A 15,889-nucleotide genomic window follows, 5' to 3' on the forward strand; every position below is an offset into this window, starting at 1 on the left:
GCGGTGGTGGTATTTATATGCTTGTGTGAAGATAGATGGATAAGCGGGTAATTTGATGGGTTGATAGATATGGAAATGGACAGTTGGACAAACAAACAGATAGATGGATAGGCAGGCAGATAGATGAGTCAATGAATTCGTATATAAATAATAATATAGATGTGTATGTAGATAGAAAAAGTCTATATTGCTCTACTTAGTATCCTGTCACCCTGGTTTATTGTCAGAAATACTCGTATATCAGGCGGTAGAAATAGAGAATGAGAAAATAGTACAGTCTGCCTTTTAAGCACCTTGTTTATTGCCTCGCGGAGTTGCCAACACTCGCTGTACAACAAGATACAATTTAATATTTCCTTCTTTGACAAATAACAAAAGCTGGACACGATAACGAAGAGGAAGATGTCACAATAACCAATAAATCGACATGTGGTATTTGTATAAGCATAGCGTCTCATTAATAAGAGATTTAGTAACAGATAGTTATCATAAACATATATACATGCGTCCTGTCTTCACAGAAACATTTTGCTACGGCAGTAGGCTTTTAGCGGTGGTGGTGGTGAACACAGTTGTGGCGGTGGGCTATACTGACCCATGCACACCCACACCCACACCCATAGACGCACACACACACACCCACACCCACAGACACACACACACACCCAAATAAAGTGAAGTGTTGCTATATTACCGACAGTTTTCAAGAAGCACCAACCACCAGCAGCAAGCCTTCACCCCAACACTCCACACTGCCTAATCTTCGTCTATTAAAGGTATTTATAAGGCTATTCAGTTAAGGTTAGGTTTTCTTTACATATGAGAGTGAAACCAGTACGCAAATATTTTAAAGTAATGGTATAAGGACCATCAAAAAGAGCAAGGCGTCTGTATTACCCTCTCATATTTGTTTCCTTCATTTACCATAGGCCAAACATGTGTCAGAATGCAGCCACCAGTCTAACATTTCATATAATCTAGTCAAAATTTCTCTCTGTGGCTTAATTTTAGTTTGGTGAGATGATAAAGACTATATATGGATGTCCTGCCGCCACTGTTCCCGGGGTTTTCTCCGGGACGCCTCCCCGGCGGTCCCCTAGCCATCACCCTACCCACGCCATCACCCTTCTATCGTCAGCCTGCTGGGTCAAATACTTTTTTCGAATATTTCCTGACGGTAATATTGCGCTTCCATGGTATGTTTTATGGTTTCTATAAATGTTTCGTCGTGTTTGAAGTGTGTTCCGCGCCTGTGCTGGGTAAATATGTGGCGTTTAGTGGTGTTTTATGGCGTATGTTAAAGGCTTTTAACGCTCAAAATTTCCCACTTGGAGTTTTGAGCTTTTTCATTTCAAGGTATAAGTGGGCCTTTATGGTAGCAAAAGAGTGCCTGTCCTCTTTTAAGTGTGAAATCAATCTAATGAGTGAAATATGTGGACTTTGAAATGGTGTTTGGGGCTGTTGTAAAAAGCTCTTATTTTTCATTATTTTATTTGCTCACGTTTCTGCTTCTCGGTCTAACTCGCTGTAGAATGCCCTAAAAGATAGCTCAGAGTCCCAGAAGTGTGATAAAATACTAGCCAAGTGAAAATGGCTTGACTTTACAGGACGTTTTAAGAGATTTATGGGTTAAAATGTTTTTGTACTTTTAACGTACTTAATTTAGACCTTTTTTAAAAACCAGTTAAGCTGGAGATATTTTGATATTTTCAAAATTAGTTTAAGTATTTATCACGTCATAAAATAACAAGCATTTGGCCGTGGCTTCGTTTTTTCTAAAAGTCATTTTGAAATCAAATGATTTACGTAATTTAGCCGAGTCCCCCTTTCCGTTCTCTTTCCGATGACCAGCATAGCCCCAGGCTGGCGCCGCTTTTCCAAATCCGCAGTTCGTCGATATTTTGCCTAATATCTAGTGATTTCTACGTGTTTTCGTGTTTCGAGGTTCAGGTGTGTAGATAATTGTAGCAGGAGGAGGAAGAAAGGAGAAATAAAGGAATATAGGAGAAAGAAAGGAGAAATGGAGGAGGAAGAGGAGCAGCAGCAAAGCTACAATACTTAAGTCACCCTCCATTTCCTAAATATTTTGTCTAATATCTAACATTTTGATGTCTTTCTAGGCTCAGACGTGTAGATGGAAGCAATAGGAGGAAGAAGACGGAGAAACAATGGAGAGGACGAAGAAGAAATGAGAAATAGAAGGAATAGGAGAAGGAGCCAAGGTGTAATATTTAGGTAAGTGTCCTTTTAATCCTAACGTTGTTTATAATGCATACTATTGGTTTTTGGGATAGATTTGCTTTGTTTTAAGCTTGTTCATTAGTGTTGCAGGATGTTTGGAGTGTTATAAGTATGTTTAGGGGTTCATTTCGTGTATTTTCAGTGTGTGTTAGATCTTTTACATATATTTTACGTATCCTAAGTGTGTGGATTTAGTGTGTGTGAGTATTAGCATATGTTGAGTGTGGTTTGGGACAACTTTTAGGGGTTAGTTGGTGTTCTGAGTGGGGTTTGGGTTTATTTGAGTCTTATACATGGTGAGGGTGTGTGTTAGTGGTCTTTTGGGTGTGTGGGGTGGTTATTTCAGTAAATATTGGGTGTTTCTAGTGAGTTTTGTGTGTTTGGAGGTATTTTAAGCTGTTCCATGGTTTTTTTTAGTGTGTTTTGGGATGTTATTGAGTTTTTTAAGCAGGTTTGGGTGTGTGTGGTTTTTGGTGGGTGTGTGTAAGAGTGAATTAGGTCTATACGAGGATTTTTCAGTATGTTTTGAGGCCATCAACAGGCTAGCTCAGTGTCAATGGGCCCTTATAACAACTGTCCATTATTGATTACCCGCTTCGTTTCCAGGTGACGTCAAGCAGAATGAGGTGGACGTGGCGGAGGCTGTGGGCGGTCAATTCACGGCGCAGGTTACCCACACCTTGCACCACGCTGACTGCCCGCCGCTGTTCACAAAATTCGGGCAAGCCTGTATCTCCGTGTTCTGCCCTGGATATAGGAGTAAAGTAAGTTGTGGTTTTGTTGTTGTTGTTCTTGTTTTCTGTTAAGATTTGTTTGCTCTCTCTCTCTCTCTCTCTCTCTCTCTCTCTCTCTCTCTCTCTCTCTCTCTCTCTCTCTCTCTCTCTCTCTCTCTCTCTCTCTCTCTCTCCTTCTTCTTCTTCTTCTTCTTCTTCTTCTTCTTCTTCTACTACTACTACTACTACTGTTACTACTACTACTACCTACTACCGTTCTTTGACGACGCGTTACGTCAGCAGGTTCTCACGCCTGTCCCTTCTTGCATATATTCTGACCTGCTCTGTTTGATGAGGTGACGTGGGGCTAGGCTTACAGTGACATCTGTATGGCTTGTAACTGCTTAGGAGTAACGAGTATGAACTGCTTAGGAGTAACGAGTGTGAACTGCTTAGGGATAACGAGTGTGAACTCCTTAAATAGGACAAGTGTATTGCCACCAGCGGTGGACCGAGGGTAGCTAGGGCAAGGAGGAGGTAAAGCCGGCAGTCTGTCGGTGGTGAAGCAGCTGCATATCCCTTTATACCAGTTTGGATATATACCAGGGACCATTCTTTACACCACATGAACGCCAGAGATTGGTAAGAGTGCTTGTTGTGTTTGTGAAAGCATAGGAGTGTAACTGTATTTTGTATTTTGTGTTTTTTGTTTTGTTTTTCCTCATGTAATATTAGTTAGCTACTCGTCTATTTGTTTGTTATGTACTTGTTAATGATTTTATTTATTTATTTTTTTTTTTTAATTCTGTTTGAGATGGTGAATATGTTGCTAATGCCGTTCGCACGCACGTTCGTGTTCACATGGGACAAGTAAAACACCAAAAGAAAGAACGAGTCTCGATAACCTGGCCTAGTAGCAATACACCCCTGAGTGGGTGTTATATCACTCATCCTCCGTCACTGGTGGTGTGACTTCCACTAGTGTTGAAGGAGAGGAAGGTATGGGACCGATAGCGGAGCGAGAGCAGACCGTACATGTGAATGCACCAGGACCTTGACCAGAGCGAGAGCGGAACCAGAGCATAGCAAGAACGAAGCGAGAACTTAGCGATAGTGTGAATCAAGCCTTAGCCTCAGGAGGTGAGGGGGCTTCGGCGCCGCGTCGAGAGCAAGCTTAGCTAGTGTAGTGTATTGGTGTTCACTATGTGTGTGTGTGTGTGTGTGTGTGTGTGTGTGTGTGTGTGTGTGTGTGTGTCTAGGGATGATATTGGTAACTAGTGTGTCTGTAATGTGTTTTGGGTGAGCTTTTTATATTTTGAGGTGTTGCAGGGTGTTTTGGGTTAGTTTTGGGTGATTTAAGTTGTTTGTGTGTGTGTCAGTTGTGTATGGTGTGTTTTGTGGTGTGGTGTCAGAATTGGTGCATACTGTGTCCTTGTAGTGAATTGTAAGTGCGTTTATTGGTACTATGAGGTTTTCATGTTGGCAGTATCCAAGGGATTTGACAAAGCTAAGTTCAATGATTTCAAATTGTTGACCAATATAACAGGTTCGGCAGTGTTCCAAATTGATATGGACAGTAAACTGAACAATTGTTTTTGTATTTTGTAAGCACGATCGACAATTTGGAAGTGATAATTTAGTGGGTAGGTTTGTGTGTGGGTGGGGTTAATTCACAGTACATAAACCGGAAAACATTAAGATGAAAATAATGACAAATATCTAATGCGATTCGCAATGTATATAGAGGTGGATGAAATTGAGCAACCTTGCTTATTGTAGATAACATTAATAAGGACCTTTGACTGTCTGTGTGGGAGTGTAAATTTTGTTGTTTGTCGGTTACTTGTAATTTAAGGAAACACGGAGAGCTAAGATGAACAGCATTGTGGTAACTTACTGCTAGGGTTTCTCTCTCTTAAAACACCATCTAGTCAATCTAAATTTACCTTATGATAGTCTAAACCATGAATAATAGTGATGTTGAAATACAAATCCAGCATTTCACTCACAGAGTGCAATAGTGGCAGAGCTGCAGACGACCCCCGCACGGAAGAGCAACAACAATCTGGCAGTCAGTCAGTCAGTCAGTTCTCCCACAGTGCTGGCAGTTGCATCCCGAACCAGCGCATATGTGACAGCATCAATGATTGCTGCAGTAACGGAGAGGTGAGGAGAAGGCCTTGCTTTTGTCAGTATCTGACATAAGGCTTAACTCATACCCTGAACTCCTTTGTTTCATATAAAAGTTGCAGATTTTCTTAAATTGTATACAGTACAATACAAAATCACAACTTGACAGTACTGAAGCAAATGCCTTTCTTGTGGCAGGATGAGTTTGTGCAGCTGTGTGGGATTGAGGAGTGCCGGGAGAAGAATATCGGGTGTGTGTGAGCCTGTTTACATCAACACTCGAGAGTCATACTACTGCCAGTGCCGGCCATGCAGTGTACAGACTCGTGTCAGAAAGTTCAAGTATGAAGGTGAGGCCTCCCTGAACTGTCAATGTCACTCTATGGTCTGTCTTCTTAAACTTGTCAGTCTTTCACCTCTTCATTTAGCAGCAGCCTAAAGAAGTTAGTGTGGTGTTCAAGGGTACTTTTGTTATTGTTGGCATACATCAACATGCATTTTGTCTCACGAGTATTACTAAGATCAGCGATTTATGGATAGGTTGTTCTTTATGATTAAGTATAATTTAATCTTGCCATATGCATTTGTCATGAGTACTGATATAATTTTTGTAGTTTTCCTCAACGTATTGTTGAATGTGTTCCTGGAATGCGTGTAAATCTATCGTTAAGTTGTAGTAAATCTGTGTTTCTGAGAGCGTAATTCTCCACCCTCAGACATTGACGAGTGCGTGGAGTCGCCCAGATCTTCTCCTGTGGACCATCCCTCAGCAGTATTCGATCCGCCCAGCAGCAGTAACGGTCATGAGAAGGCGGTCATTGAAGTGTCAACTCCCCAAGCTGGCACCGTGGTGGGTGTTGTGCTGGGCTCCCTTGGGGTTCTTTGCCTAGCTGTTGGGGTAAGTCAAATAGTTTTTTACTTCTTTATACTGTGGGTTCTTGCTCTGGTTGTGTTGTGGCTGTGCTGTGGCAAAGATGGCGTAATTAAGCAGTGGGTGAAATTCTTCCAAACTTTAAACAATTCTAAATTGTTCTTGACACACTGAGAATATTCCATTACTATAAAGTTAGCTGACTCATACTTCATACTTTTTTTTTTTAATCTCACCTGCATCATTTTAAGTGTACAGATGTTTGTCAAGTTTCTGAAGATACGTCGACGTGTTATCATCCACGCAAGCTTCCCCAACCCAACCAGTGTACCACAAGACAACAGGTAGGACAGGAGGACAAGAGGAGGGAGTGAGCGGCTGCATGCACTATTGAACGGGACAGCATTACATTCTTCCCACAGTTGTATGACAACACTGAAGCAAGCCCAGAATAAAGTGTTGAGTGACCATGATGTGAGTATTGTGGTTTGTACATTACCCTTTTATCTCCTCGTGTCTCATTTTAAAAGGTTTTGTACTTTCTTGTTATTTATTTTTCAGGACTTAATAATGTTGACGCCATTTCAATGTTGTTCTGTCTATTGTTCCAGGAATCAGCACTACTAACGCCAAAGAAGTGAGGGAAGTGTTTGGAGTGAGCGTGCAAGACGTACAACAGACAACAGACTGCTACTGCCGGTGTAGCCAAAGGAACAAGAGGAGGCAGAGGAGGAGGAGGAAGAAGATGAGGAACAAGAGAGTGATTCTTGGAGACGTACCAATGAAGTTCTGCAGGTTGGCCACAAATCTTCATTACTGGTGTAGTGTATTTCATTGATCATTTGTATATTAGGTGGATAAATTTGCAGATTTTGTAGACAGTTGTAGATGTGAAGTGGGTAAGGTTTTTTGCCATGCCTTATGTACACCAGCAGAAAACCGTGATATGTAGAAGTTGTGATAGGAATATACCGTGTACATATGCATAGAGAATTTAAAAGAGGAGAGTGTAGACCAAGAGAGGAAAGTAACTTCTTTTAGAGATTTCGGTGAAAGTTTTGCTCTAGTGTTAGACATATCAAAGGCTTTTGATAGAGGTTGGCATAAAGCTTTGATTTCCAAACTACCCTCTTACGGCTTCTATACTTTTATCTGCAACTTTATCTTAAGTTTCCTTTCTGACTGTTCTATTGCTGTTGTGGTAGACGGCCACTATTCTTCTAAATTTATTAATAATGGAGTTCCTCAGGGTTCTGTCTTGTCACCCTCTCTCTTTCTATTATTCATTAATTAACCAAACTTGTCCTATCTACTCCTACGCTGATGATACCACCCTACATCTTTCCACGTCCTTTCAGAGACGACCAATCCGTCAGGAAGTCAAATGATCACGCAGGGACGCCAAAGAACGCCTGACTTCTGATCTTTCTAAGATTTCCGATTGGGGCAGAGAAAATCTTATAGTTTTCAATGCCTCAAAAACTCAATTCCTCGATCTATCAACTCGATACAACCTTTCAGAAAGGTATCCTCCTCTTCTTCAGTGACACTCAACTGTCTCCCTCTTCCACAATGAATATCCTTGGTCTGTCCTTTACTCATAATCTTAACTGGAAACTTCACATCTCATCTCTTGCTAAAAACAGCTTCTTTAAAGTTGCGCGTTCTGAGGCATCTCCGCCAGTTTCTCTTCCTCAATTGCTTACTCTGTATAAGAGCCTTATCTGCACGTGTATGGAGAACTCTTCGCATGTTTGGGGGGTTTCAGTTACAAAGTTTTACTAGATAGGGTGGAATTAAAAGCTTTTCGTCTCATCAACTCCCCTTCTCTGACTAACTATCTTCAGCCTCTTTTCACCGCCGAAATGTTGAATCTCCTTCTCTTTTATCGTTATTTTCATGCTAACTGTTCTACAGATCTTGCTATCTTCATGCCTCCCCCTCGTCCTGCGGCCTCGCTTTACAAGGCTTTCTTCTCATCCCTATTGTGTCCAACTTACCAACGCAAGAGTTAACCAGTACTCTCAATCATTCATCCTTTTAATTGGTAAAATCTGGAACTCCCTACCTGCATCTGTATTTCTGAATTCCTGCGACTTGTCTTCTTTGAAGAGAGAGATATCGAGGCATTTCCTCCCTTGTTTTATCTGACGCTTTTCCACTTTTTAGAGAGTCAGCACTCAAGTGGGCCTTTTTTTTTATCTTTTCTTTGTTTCTTGCCCTTGGCTGGCGCTCTTCCTACATGAAAAAAAAAAAACTCGGGACACAAGTCCTCTGCTCATCACTCATCATTCGTCGACGTGTTATCATTGTACCACACGGGCTGGGATTTTCATTGAAGGAAAACTCTCTTCCAAGTCAATTTTACATATATATCAAATAAAGTAAAGTACATTCGAACAAAAAACGATGAAAGTGACGCGGCACTCTGAACCAATAACAGAGAAACACGAGAGGCACCCTCAACACTCTCTCCCCACTTGAATACACCACTTAACTCCACATAATGACACCCTCGATTATATTACCACGAAAACTCCGCTGCCCTGATCACATTACCCACCTGATCAGAGACCCTCGCTCACCGTGACGCGTCCACACCCCACCAATGTCCGAGTAGAGAGTGCCACTCACTCCCTTCATCCGAGATCGCGTCCTTTCCTGCCCCCCACTCAAATCTACTGCCCCGCGTGCCAATTCACGCAATGTTAAATACCCTGCCTTCCTTACTCTATTCCTCCTTATACATGGTGTAGTACACTTCATGCTAACACTAATATTTCTACCATGCACAACATTCCAAAATCCCTACTCATAAAGTTCCTCCGCTCGTATTAATTATGCGTTTGGTACGGCAGTTTTCCTCCTTAGGCCTACAGAGCCACCCACGCAAACCCGATCCACCTTGGCTCTCCTTAATATACCATACTTATCGTTACATCATCCACAATCCATTCCTCAACCCTCTGTACTACAAGACAACAGGCATTGAGGAGGACGCCATTTCAATATTATTCCATCTCTTGTTCCAGGATTCAGTACTACTAACGAGAAAGAAGTGAGGCAAGTTTTTGGAGAGCGTGCATGACATACAACGGACACCAGACTGCTACTACTGCCGGTGTTGCCAAAGGAACAAGAGGAGGAAAAAGGAAGAGGAGAAGAAAAGGGTGATAATTGGAGACGTACCAATGAAGTTCTGAAGGTTGGCCACAGATCTTCATCACTGGTGTAGTGTATTTCATTGACCATTTGTAGATTGGGTTGATAAATTTGTAGAATTTGTAGACAGTTGTAGATATGTAGCGGGTATGGTTTTTGCAATGCCTTATCTACACCAGCAGAAAACGGTAATATTTAGAAGTTATGCATAGCATTGTAATAGGAGTGTACGGGTACATATGTATATAGTATTTAAAACAGGAGTGTAGACCAAGAGAGGAAGGTAACCTCTTGGGTCACGATTCCTCTGCTCATCACTCATCATTCCTGTTGTGAAGCACAAAGGTATTGTTACGTGTTTCCCAAGATGATGTTTTGTGAGTCTTTCAATGCAATACTTAATTTAAGTGTCTGGCCAGTGTCTTGTAACGTGGTGCAGTTTTTGTTACTTGTATTTATTTTTCATACCTACTGATATGACGATATCTTGTAAATGATACTCCTATATATTTCTAATGGCAACACAATATCTCTTGATATAATAAAATGCATAATGTATCGACTTGTTTTTCTATCAGTTGAAAGAGATGCAAAACAATATCTGGTTTGCAAGTGAAGCGAAATTAATCAACAATTTGTTGCATGGCGCTAGAGCGTCTGAGGTGATATGATGCCACAATATAGTTGCATGGAAATACTAGTAGTAATGTGTAAACTGACACACTCCCGTTCATGATGGCGAAGGTGGGCAGGTGTGGGTGTTGGCGGTGCTGGAGAAGATATTTACATGCTTGTGTGTAGATAGATAGATAGATAAGCTGGTAATTTGATAGGTTCATTCATAGGGAAATGGACAACATTTCGATGGTGTATACACTGCTACAACAATAAACTTATCAATCAATCAATTAAACATCAATTGGATTTAAAAGGCGAGTGATTAGAGGGTGGCGATCGAGACTCCCGAAACAGGTTTGCTCTGCGTCACTCGGAGGGATAAACGGTCAACGGGGCCCTATACTGATTAGCCTTTGTGTTAGTCAAGCCAAATACTTCGTCTAGGAACATTTGTAGCATGTACAACAATGATTTAGCGATCTTTTTGCGGCTTTTCAAGGTGGATCTGGTGACGTAGAATATTTCCATTAGGCAACTCCCCACCACCACCACCACCGCCGCCGCCGCCAGTGACCAGACGTCCTTTTCCTCACCAGACACGAGACCTGGGAACACGGTGACCGCCCCACTTGCCCCACCTAGTCCACCAGCTCCACCTGCTCAGTGAAAGGGTGAGTCTATTAATAGAGTGGAGGTAACAAACATGATGAGACAGTGATGGGACGGTAATGGGGCGGATAATTTAATAGAAAGCTGTATTATAATGCACTGAAGGGATGACGTGACGTGTGGGAGTGACTGGATAGTGAAGGGTAGTTAATTAATGGTGCCACAGTGTCATTAGTGATGGGACGGTGATGGGACAGTGACGGGGTGGACAGGCTGTAATAGGAAGATGCGTCGTGCATTGAAGAAGTCACATGTGGACAGTTAGCTGGTGGAGGGTAGATAAGGTAGTTAATTAGGCGTATGGTAGTTATAATGCGTGGGGAGGGTGGTGGTTGCTTTAACAAGAAACACAAGAGGGCATGGCGAGGTGGACTGCTGGAAGATAATTACACTGAACTCTGTTTTATGTAGTGCATCAATCACCACGACAAGATGGAGACACTCTTTGTAACAGTACACGCCGCCACCTGACACGCCGCCACCTGACACTTATCTCTCTCTCTCTCTCTCTCTCTCTCTCTCTCTCTCTCTCTCTCTCTCTCTCTCTCTCTCTCTCTCTCTCTCCTGCCAGACGTCAGTTATCTCCGGAAAACGTGGATCTGTGTGTCTTGAGTCACTTCATTATATAGTGAAGGCGGCTGCGGAGGCGTATGGGCTGACTGGGGAAGCCTGGCCGTGAGCATGCATGGGCGGGACAGAGGTGTCCGGGAGTGGGTGTGGAGCTGTTGACGCCACCCATAGCTTTTTGTGTGTATGTCATTTCTCGTCTCTTCTCCTCTCCTCGTCTCTCTTCTCTCATCAGTGGTTCTCCAGCTCTTACATCATTATATTCATTATCCTCATAACGTCATGCTGCCCAAATTAACTTCAAACTTTCCATCAGTCTGTGGTAATGACCAAACTGGAGACTGCTTTCTACATTCAACCATTCTCTGACCCAGCATGTTCTGTCTTTTCGTCTTCTTTTTCTCCGTCTTCTCTTAGCCAGCACAACAGCAGCAACATCAGTATCCACCACAGCCAGTTGTCCATGGAGCAGGACCATCTGGTGCAGTTGTTGACTCATGATGCTCAGGAGCCAAAGTGAGAGCGGTAATAACTCATGAGCAGGTGTAGCTCCTCCCTGTTCCCGCCACCCAATTAACCAAATCCTTGCTGCGTCAGTAATGCGTCAACCAAGTTATCGCTGCGTCAGTAATACGTCAAGCCGGTATGCACTAGGTCAGCAAATGATCCATTACACATCCTCAGTCTTCTACGCTCTCTCTACGTAAATTTTGAGCAGTATCAAAACTCCTCCACGTCCATGCCGTCCTCGCGGTCCTCACTGCGTCCAAGCCGGTCCTTGCCGCGTCCATGCTCGTCCTCAGCACGTCCTGGAGAGTTTTTGCAGGACGTAGTAATGGCGGGCTCTGGTGTAATGCGGGTGTTAGAGTCAAGGGGGCCTTGTACTGATTAGCCCATGTGTTAGTCACGCCACTTACTTCGTCTAGGCACATTTGTAGCATATACAATAATGATTTAGCGACTTTTCAAGGTGGAGCTGGTGACGTAGAATATTTTCATTTGGCAACTGACCACCACCACCACCACCATTGACCAGACGTCCATTTCATCACCAGACACGAGACCTCGGGTGGGGGTAGAGGGAGAGAAAATGTGCTCTGATAAGATATTCTTATTTTTCCTCTTTCTTCTATTCTTTCCTGTCCTCTCTCTCACTCACTTGTTCACTCACTCACTTACTCACTCACTCACGCACCCTCTCACTCTCCTGCCTGAATCCTGTCCTCCACCACGGACACAAACACGTCTTGAAAGAAGGTTAGTCCGCCGCCCAGAGTCACCTCGGCTGTCTGGCTGGCCACCCTGCGTGCCGTGGGACCAGACGAGCGGTGGAGGGGCGGCGGTCGGGGTTGCGGGTTTAACACTGTGTATGAATATTGTTTGTGTTTTAATTAAGGCGTGTACACACTTGTTGCATTTCCACGTATCGGATCACCGTTGCGTAGCAGTGTTGACAGGGTAGTGCTTCACCGTTGCGTGTCAAAATATGACACAAAGTTACGTAACGGGTTCGATCCGTCATTTTCGGTCTTTTGGCGTTAACTCAAAGGAATGATACACAACTCACCAACCTTCGTGTGTGTGTGTGTGTGTGTGTGTGTGTGTGTGTGTGTGTGTGTGTGTGTGTGTGTGGACGAGGAGCGTGGGATCGTCGCGTTGCATGTTCAGTGTTGTCGTGGACGGGCATGAATATTTTTTGCAATTTTGACCCCAATTGCAGACAAACTCAAAATCAGTTGTGTGTGGCCACAGACAACTGCACATTTGCACTCATGGCTACTGTCAGGAAGAAACTGAATGACACTGTTGCATCACTCAACGATGATACACCACGCGGATAGGCAAAAATGGGTACAATACCCTGTTGCATGATATTGTATCACAGTGTGATACGCAACGATGAAACGATGCGTGGAAATTCAGTAAGTGTGTACACACCTTTAGAAAGTGTTCGTGGTGATGATGTCAGTGTGCTGTGTATTGGTGGTGTTGGTGGTGATTGTGGTGGTAACTATTGGTGGTGTGTTTGCTTGTTTTGCATCGTGAATATTGATTGATTGACTGGCTGAAAGATTGACGGATTGATGGATAGATTGCCTGTCTAACTAATAGATTCACTGACTGACTGATATTTGGACTGACTGACTGACTGACTGACTGATTAAATGAAAAACTACTAACTAAATGACTGACTATCTGGCTGACTGACTATTTGGCTAACTGACTGAATGGGCAGATGCGGGAACTGGCAGTGGTTGTGGTGGTGGTGGTGGTGGTGGTAGTGGCGGTGGTGGTATTTATATGCTTGTGTGAAGATAGATGGATAAGCGGGTAATTTGATGGGTTGATAGATACGGAAATGGACAGTTGGACAAACAAACAGATAGATGGATAGGCAGGCAGATAGATGAGTCAATGAATTCGTATATAAATAATAATATAGATGTGTATGTAGATAGAAAAAGTCTATATTGCTCTACTTAGTATCCTGTCACCTTGGTTTATTGTAAGAAATACTCGTATATCAGGCGGTAGAAATAGAGAATGAGAAAAATAGTACAGTCTGCCTTTTAAGCACTTTGTTTATTGCCTCGCGGAGTTGCCAACACTCGCTGTACAACAAGATACAATTTAATATTTCCTGCTTTGACAAATAACAAAAGCTGGACACGATAACGAAGAGGAAGATGTCACAATAACCAATAAATCGACATGTGGTATTTGTATAAGCATAGCGTCTCATTAATAAGAGATTTAGTAACAGATAGTTATCATAAACATATATACATGCGTCCTGTCTTCACAGACAACCTTTTGCTACGGCAGTAGTCTTTTAGCGGTGGTGGTGGTGAACACAGTTGTGGCGGTGGGCTATACTGACCCATGACCCACACCCACACCCACACACACACACACACACACACACACACACACACACACACACACACACACACACACACAAATAAAGTGAAGTGTTGCTATATTACCGACAGTTTTCAAGAAGCACCAACCACCAGCAGCAAGCCTTCACCCCAACACTCCACACTGCCTAATCTTCGTCTATTAAAGGTATTTATAAGGCTATTCAGTTAAGGTTAGGTTTTCTTTACATATGAGAGTGAAAACAGTACGCAAATATTTTAAAGTAATGGTATAAGGACCATCAAAAGAGCAAGGCGTCTGTATTACCCTCTCATATTTGTTTCCTTCATTTACCATAGGACAAACATGTCAGAATGCAGCCACCAGTCTAACATTTCGTATAATCTAGTCAAAATTTCTCTCTGTGGCTTAATTTTAGTTTGGTGAGATGATAAAGACTATATATGGATGTCCTGCCGCCACTGTTCCCGGGGTTTTCTCCGGGACGCCTCCCCGGCGGTCCCCTAGCCATCACCCTACCCACGCCATCACCCTCCTATCGTCAGCCTGCTGGGTCAAATACTTTTTTCGAATATTTCCTGACGGTAATATTGCGCTTCCATGGTATGTTTTATGGTTTCTATAAATGTTTCGTCGTGTTTGAAGTGTGTTCCGCGCCTGTGCTGGGTAAATATGTGGCGTTTAGTGGTGTTTTATGGCGTATGTTAAAGGCTTTTAACGCTCAAAATTTCCCACTTGGAGTTTTGAGCTTTTCATTTCAAGGTATAAGTGGGCCTTTATGGTAGCAAAAGAGTGCCTGTCCTCTTTTAAGTGTGAAATCAATCTAATGAGTGAAATATGTGGACTTTGAAATGGTGTTTGGGGCTGTTGTAAAAAGCTCTTATTTTTCATTATTTTATTTGCTCACGTTTCTGCTTCTCGGTCTAACTCGCTGTAGAATGCCCTAAAAGATAGCTCAGACTCCCAGAAGTGTGATAAAATACTAGCCAAGTGAAAATGGCTTGACTTTACAGGACGTTTTAAGAGATTTATGGGTTAAAATGTTTTTGTACTTTTAACGTACTTAATTTAGACCTTTTTTAAAAACCAGTTAAGCTGGAGATATTTTGATATTTTCAAAATTAGTTTAAGTATTTATCACGTCATAAAATAACAAGCATTTGGCCGTGGCTTCGTTTTTTCTAAAAGTCATTTTTGAAATCAAATGATTTACGTAATTTAGCCGAGTCCCCCCTTTCCGTTCTCTTTCTGATGACCAGCATAGCCCCAGGCTGGCGCCGCTTTTCCAAATCCGCAGTTCGTCAATATTTTGCCTAATATCTAGTGATTTCTACGTGTTTTCCCGTGTTTCGAGGTTCAGGTGTGTAGATAATTGTAGCAGGAGGAGGAAGAAAGGAGAAATAAAGGAATAAGGAGAAAGAAAGGAGAAATGGAGGAGGAAGAGGAGCAGCAGCAAAGCTACAATACTTAAGTCACCCTCCATTTCCTGAATATTTTGTCTAATATTTAACATTTTGATGTGTTTCTAGGCTCAGACGTGTAGATGGAAGGAATAGGAGGAAGAAGACGGAGAAACAATGGAGAGGATGAAGAAAAATGAGAAATAAGAAGGAATAGGAGAAGGAGCCAAGGTGTAATATTTAGGTAAGTGTCCTTTTAATCCTAACGTTGTTTATAATGCATACTATTGGTTTTGGGATAGATTTGCTTTGTTTTAAGCTTGTTCATTAGTGTTGCAGGATGTTTGGAGTGTTATAAGTATGTTTGGGGTTCATTTCGTGTATTTTCAGTGTGTGTTAGATCTTTTACATATATTTTACGTATTAAGTGTGTGGATTTAGGTGTGTGTGAGTATTAGCATATGTTGAGTGTGGTTTGGGACAACTTTTAGGGGTTAGTTGGTGTTCTGAGTGGGGTTTGGGTTTATTTGAGTCTTATAATGGTGAGGGTGTGTGTTAGTGGTCTTTTGGGTGTGTGGGTGGTTATTTCAGTAAATATTGGGTGTTTCTAGTGAGTTTTGTGTGTTTGGAGGTAT

The 15,889-nt window shown here is 42.4% G+C and overlaps 2 long non-coding RNA genes across 6 annotated transcripts; both read left to right on the plus strand.

The window, feature by feature from the left end:
• The first annotated feature begins 2,206 nt into the window (after positions 1–2,206).
• On the plus strand, positions 2,207–5,837 carry LOC123502324. Its single transcript, XR_006673940.1, has 5 exons — positions 2,207–2,235; positions 2,848–3,005; positions 4,966–5,120; positions 5,283–5,434; positions 5,801–5,837. It is a non-coding gene; the product is annotated as an uncharacterized LOC123502324 (long non-coding RNA).
• A 130-nt stretch (positions 5,838–5,967) lies between these two features.
• LOC123502322 lies at positions 5,968–15,424 on the plus strand. 5 transcript variants are annotated; one of them, XR_006673934.1, is made up of 5 exons: positions 5,968–5,982; positions 6,207–6,429; positions 6,567–6,750; positions 13,965–14,040; positions 15,384–15,424. It is a non-coding gene; the product is annotated as an uncharacterized LOC123502322 (long non-coding RNA). The 5 variants fall into 5 exon arrangements; XR_006673936.1 differs by lacking the exon at positions 15,384–15,424 and adding an exon at positions 14,273–14,287; XR_006673938.1 differs by lacking the exon at positions 13,965–14,040 and having other exon boundaries at positions 15,384–15,421.
• Positions 15,425–15,889: the final 465 nt, after the last annotated feature.

This window comes from Portunus trituberculatus, chromosome 11 (assembly GCF_017591435.1).
Source record: "Portunus trituberculatus isolate SZX2019 chromosome 11, ASM1759143v1, whole genome shotgun sequence".
NCBI lineage: Eukaryota > Metazoa > Arthropoda > Malacostraca > Decapoda > Portunidae > Portunus > Portunus trituberculatus.